The 6,000-nt window shown below is 43.8% G+C and overlaps 1 protein-coding gene across 17 annotated transcripts in view; it reads left to right on the top strand.

The window, feature by feature from the left end:
- TRERF1 (transcriptional regulating factor 1) overlaps positions 1-6,000 on the top strand; it is a 198,301-nt gene that overhangs the window by 77,745 nt on the left and 114,556 nt on the right. For 14 of the 17 annotated variants that reach the window (XM_073904968.1, XM_073904966.1, XM_025890335.2 and 11 more), the window contains one exon: positions 1,238-1,320. The exons of the other annotated variants lie outside the window; for them this stretch is intronic. The gene's annotated coding sequence lies outside the window, so the exon portion shown is untranslated. The remainder of the gene's footprint in view (positions 1-1,237; positions 1,321-6,000) is intronic. 17 annotated transcript variants of the gene reach the window in all.

The following is a 6,000-nucleotide window of genomic DNA, read 5'->3' as shown; positions in this document are numbered from 1 at the left end:
TTGTCACTGGAACCTGAAGAAAGTAAAGGATGCCCGGGGAGGAGTGTTCCGGGCAGAGGGAAGAGCAAGTGCAGCGGTCTTGAGGGAGGAGCCTGCTTTGGGATGATGTTTGAGGAACCCATTCTAGCTAGAGGAAATTGGTGAAGGGCAGAGTAGAAGCAAAGGTCAAGGAAGAGGCTGGGCCAGGTCATGTGGACCCCGAAGGTCATTTCAAGGACTTTGTCTTTTATTTTGAGAGAGATGAAACACTATAGGAGTCTTTTGAGCAGAAGAGTGATTTTTAAATGATCACTGAGGCTGTTGTGGGGAGCATGGTCTATTAGTCAGCTCGGGCTGCCATAACAAAGTACCACAAACCGGGTGGCTTAAATAGCAGAGGTGTATTTTCTCACAGTTCTGGAGGCCAGGAGTCCCGAGATCAAGGTGTCCACAGGGCCTCCCTCCCTCTGAAGGCGCTAGGGAAGGATCTGTTTCTGGCCCCCCTCCCAGCTTCTGGTAGCCCCTGGGCTTGTGGCAGCAGAACTCCAATCTTCACACAGGGGAGTACTCCCTGTGTGAGTGCGTGCTTCCTAATTTCCCCTTTTTATAAGGACGCCAGTCATACTGGTTAGAGACCCACCCTACTCCAGGATGACCTCATCTCAACAGCTAATTACATCCACGATGACCCTGTTCCCAAATACCGTCATATTCTGAAGTACTGGGGGTTAGAACTTCAACAAAGGAATTTGGGGGAGATGCAGTCCAACTCATAACACAATTCAGTCCCCATAATAGGTGGATTCTAGAAAGGCAAGGAAGGGTGGAAGTAGGGAGACCAGTTAGGAAGTCATTGCAATAATCCAAGGAGAGAAGCCGCTGGCTTGGACCAAAGTGGTGGTGGTGGAGGTAAATGAGAAGGAGTGAGTCTGGATGTATTTTGAAGAATCCTCTGACATCATTTGCTGGTTGGTAGACCGGATGTAGAGTGTGAGGGAAAGAGGGGAGTCGCGGTGACTCCTGGGTTTCAGGCCTGAGGAACTAGAATGGCATTGGGTGACTTTCTCTCCTACATTCTCTTCTCACTTGGGGACCTTCCTTAGCAGCCTTTCAGGGGCCGCCTCCTGGGCCAGTCCATCCGCTGTTGGATTCTTCAGGGCTCCACCCTTGGCTGCTTCTCCAGTCTCTCCTGAACGATAGGATCTTTCCCATGTTGAAGCCAAATATCCTGAATGTGCTTTTTGGGTCACTCCTACAGGCCCTGGCTCTCTCGGATACTGAAGGAGGAAGACATGGAAGCAGGACAACCCTGAACAATTGAGCCTCTTAATCCTGAAACAGGTAGCTGCTGTGTAATGTTTTGTGATGAAGGGGTCCTTGAAAGCATTTTTTGGATATCTATGGAATGGAAAATGCCCCAAGAAGGGGAGAAAGGCTGCTGTGGGCCTGGATACCCATAACTTGCTGGAAAAGTTTCTTTGGGAAATGGTCAGCGGTAGTGGATCCACATACTGGCATTCAGCATCACTCAGAATGGGGCTGAGGGCATTGTGCCTTGTCTCTCTTGACTTTGCAGAGTTGTGAATATGAAGGAGCCAAAGGACATTCATGGATGGTAGCTCTAGATGTGTTCAGGGGGGATTAGACCTCTCTGGAGAATTGGTAGTATAGAAGGCTGCTTCTGAGAAACCCCCCAGAGTCTGTAAGAGGCAGAGTCTTGGACCAAGGAGCCTTTGAACTGGCCCTGGGACATTTCTAGTGGTCTTTTTGTTTGTTTTTTGTTTTGTTTTGTTTTGTTTTTTTAAATCAGCTCTAGCCCTGTGTTCTCTTCCATGCTCAGTTTGTCCCTCTAGAAAATGGGCACATGGCTGGGATTTCCCCTGCCAGGCCCCCTCAGAAGTTGTCTGAAGCATCGGTAAGTTTGTGTATACACAGACTTTTTTTTTTTTTGTTAATGTTTAAACCCTGGTGTAGCAAGGGATGGCTGTTTTCCACAATTCTCAGTGACAGCGGGGAAAGGAGGGTGGTGGGTGTCTAATTTGATTCTCTTGGTATGTGCAGGTTGTTTTTCTTGGCAAGGGCCACACTTTTCATCTCTTTTATGTGAGACTCAAAGTTGATTGCTTCTGTTTTCTTTTTTGTTGTGCTTGATTTTGATTTAATTTTTAAGCTATCGTGTCTTGGGTTTCCAGTAAGAAACAGATGGTGTATTCAAATGGAGTCATCCAAAAGACTGTCCTGAAGGGACTGTTTATAGTGGTGTAGGCAGGGTTAAGAGAACCCATCACAGGATGTGGAAGTATCCCAGGGCTAGCAGTGTCGGGGAGCTGTTACCATGCCTAGTCCTGAAAGAAAGAGGGAAGGATTGGTTATTAGAACTGGAAAGAGAAGCTCCATGGAAAGGCTCTCTCTGGTGGAAGGATGCAGTCAACCTTCAGCAACACAGCTGGGAAAGAGCCAAGAGAATAAATATTCTACCGAACTCCCTTGTCATTTCTCCCATCTCCTGATGGCGCCTCCCATTAGGCACACTCAGCCAGAAGCTAGAAGGCAGGGAGCCATACTGATGCTGTCCACAGAGATCAGACCCTTGGGGGGCACCGAGCTGATTGCAGAAGGGGGGATATAGGGGTGCAAATGGGAAATAGCTGACCAAGCAAGAGATGCAGATTGCTTGAATTATATTGCAAAGGATGTTTCTATCTAAAGAGGGGTTTTTGTTTGGTGGAGTAAGTGAAACTTTGCATTACTGGGTCAGCCACATAGAACTGTTGGCTGTAAGGGCTGGGAGGAGCAACAAAAATCCTCTAGTCAAACTTCATCCTTTTTACAGTTGGAAAGACCCAGGAAAGTCAAGTGACTTGCCCAAGGCCACTCATGAATTCTTGAAAGTGTTTCTTGAAAACCTGTTACATTTTAAGGAAAAAACCAACACAAAACTACTTCAGACAGTTTAGAAACAGTGTCAAGTAAAATCCAAGCACATGGGGAGAAAGCTGTCAGTTAAGGCTTTTTTTTCTCATTTATCAGTTTGGATCCTCTGGGGTTGTGACCATCATAAAACCCAACTCAACGGGGCTCCCACAGCACAGGGAATTAATTAATCAACCCGTGTACCTGCAAAGTTCAGGGATGGGATGGACTGCATTGTGGGTGTGAAATAGCTCAACATGACATCAACCATCCGGTTTCTTTCCATCTCTCTGTCACTCTTCCATGATGTCAGTTCATCCTCAGGGAGGCAGAATGGCTGCGGAAGTTCCTCGGCTCATAGTTGCATCCCTCTGGCCAGAAGGAAAGAAGCATCCCTGCCAGTAACTCCTTAAAAGACTGAAAAAGTATCTTTCCCAGAATTCCATCCCCTGCAAGCCAACCCTGGCATTTCATTGCCCGGAGTTAAGCCACGTGTTCATTCCTCAGCCAATCCCAGTAGTCAGGTGAAAGCCGTCTTTTGATTGGCAGGGACGGGAGGTTTTTCTGATTGGTCTGTCCCTCTCCTGGGGGAGTGCGTAAGCTTTCCCTAAAGCACCGGGGCTGGGAGGAGAGGATGAGGGAACAGAACCGAGTATTGCTGGGGGAGAAGGGAAATGGGTACCTGACATCCACTGTACTGTATCATCTATAGAAACCTCCTAATTTGGAAGTAACAGTGAGAGGAAACCTGCTTTTAACTAGTGAAAGTCTGAATCTTAACTATGGTAGCATAATTTCAGACAGAACCTTCCCAAACAGTTCCTGCTGGAAGGCTTGCAATTAGCATCTGCTCCTCAGTATGTCTGAAAACAGACGCTCTTCTAGTAGGTTAACCATGCTTTCTACAATTCTGCTTAATTTCTCATATGCTTATTCAACCTTTTTATAGCCAGAGTAAACAATGAACTCAAATTCTGGGTTAGTGAAGATTAAATTACATTAATGAGTCTTCTCATTTAAACCTTATCTATAAAATGGGAGTAAGAATAGCACTTACTTTATAGGTTTGTTGTGAGGATTAACTGAGGTAATCCGAGTAAAGTGCCCAGTGTCCCAGTAGCTGGCCCAATAAATGTTACCTTTACTAGCATCCTATATCTAAAAATATTGTCACATTTATGTGTTTATGTGCACATATAATCTAGGAAATTAACTCTCTTCACAACAGATATGTTATTTGTCACTGAATAGTTTAGTTAGAGATGAGGTAAGTCAAGGTATTAAAAAATTTAGTGTTTATGGATTTTTTTTCCTCCAGAGTGGTATTTATTTTAGAATTCATTTTGGGGGAAATCTAATAAAAGAAAATTTTAGGTAGCATACAGTTAAGTTAAAGGTAGATAGAATCCCTGTAAAAAAGGGGATTTTCATTTTACAGTCACTTATTAACATATTCTTAGTTGAAAAGTTTTATAAATAGTTGAAGGCCTGTTATGACGTATCCCAGCTGATTTTCTTGCCTTTGTTCTCAGTTTGGAGGCTCTGGAGAGAGCAAGTGGCCCTCCTCAGCTTTGGCTTCCCAAACCAACCATGCCGTTGGGCTTTTCTGGGTAGATGGATTTTAGGATCACTTAGATCGGGTGAGATGCTGCAGTAGCAAGAAGCTAGTCTTGGGCATTCATTTCAGTTGAATTTTAACTGACAAAATGCTGTGAATTGTTCTGTAAAGCCTTTGGTACCATAAGGCCGACCTCTCAGAATCTCAGCAGGGTGAAATGTCTTGATTTGGGGGTTCCCAGATTAATGGTACCCTCAAGCTTTAAAAGCACCTGAGTTTCAAAACCAGGAGATAACTTGGTAGTGAGGGGTGGATAGGGTGCAGTGAAGGGCCTGCAGATAGAGGAAAAACTTGCAGAACAACCAGGAACTTATAGACCACAAGTTTATAGGCCTTAAAAGTTTTCATACTCTCTCCCCTGCATATTGACTACAATTAGTCTTAAATTTTCTATAGGTTGTTTGTTGGCCCTGAGGATGGTCACTATTGTGATAACTAGATGAGAACTAGTAATAACTAGATGATTGACCCGAAATTCCTTGTTTCAGACAAGTGGTTCTCATACATAGATTACTTGGATGAAGAAACTGTCAAAAAAATTGGGAGGGATTGGCCTAGGGCTACCAAGATCTTATTTTGCCATCCTTAGTGCAAGGATGTTTTGAAGTATCTAACATTACCACAATTATCATACAAGAAAGGAACATTTTTTTTTTCTGATATCACCTGTAAAAACTACATCGTATTTGGGCCCTGCACTGCCAATCTGTGGATAGCAAGCACCGGGGAGATGGGGAGGTATTTACTTAATGTGCAGTGTAAGGGGGAAAATCCTACTTTTTTGAAGATTCTCTTAGAGCCTAGGAGTTCTCTTAAGTCATGTCTTTTTTTGACTTAAAGGAGGAGAAAATCACTTGAACACAAGTCCTGAATCCAATTCATTTTACAAAGAAGGAACTGTTTACTCTCAAGTCATTAACTTAGAATTGTTAGTATAATTTTCTACCAGTAGAAAGAAAATCTTGCAGTACCTAAGTCGTTCAGATTAAAAGTATATCAAGAGTTTTTCTTTTTCCACAGTTTGACCCTAAAATTGATAAATGTTTAGTTGGATTTGGCCTTCAGTTGTGTGGTATATGCCTCTATGTGTGGGAAAGCACACACACACTCATACAGGAGGGGGTAGGGGAGAGGGAAGGAGAGAAAGAGAGAACTTAATTTGGTGAAAAGCCCCAGAAAGGAAAGGGTGCTTGTGAGAAAATCAGTGTGTGCATTAATCAGTCGCTGGTAAGCGTTAATACTTGTAGTAACAATTGCATCTTGGAGCTGCCAACAGAGTATGACTTTTAAAGATGTCTTTTGGAGTCATTAAAAAACCCCAACATACACCCAACCACCCCTGGCATCCAAACCAGTAATAAAACATTCCTCATTCTGCTTCACTTCACATGCTTGCTTGGCTTTGCCACAAACATGTTTTGCCTTCCAGCCAGGGATTAAGCTTCTGTGTGAGGCCATGACTGGTATGAAAGCAACTTCTATGTCATTGT

This window comes from Callorhinus ursinus, unplaced genomic scaffold (genome assembly GCF_003265705.2).
Source record: "Callorhinus ursinus isolate GAN/ISIS: 27379988/994484 unplaced genomic scaffold, GSC_fseal_2.0 scaffold22, whole genome shotgun sequence".
NCBI classification, from domain to species: Eukaryota; Metazoa; Chordata; class Mammalia; order Carnivora; family Otariidae; genus Callorhinus; species Callorhinus ursinus.
Note: the sequence above shows the minus strand (reverse complement) of the source record. Positions and strands in the feature narration are given on the sequence as shown.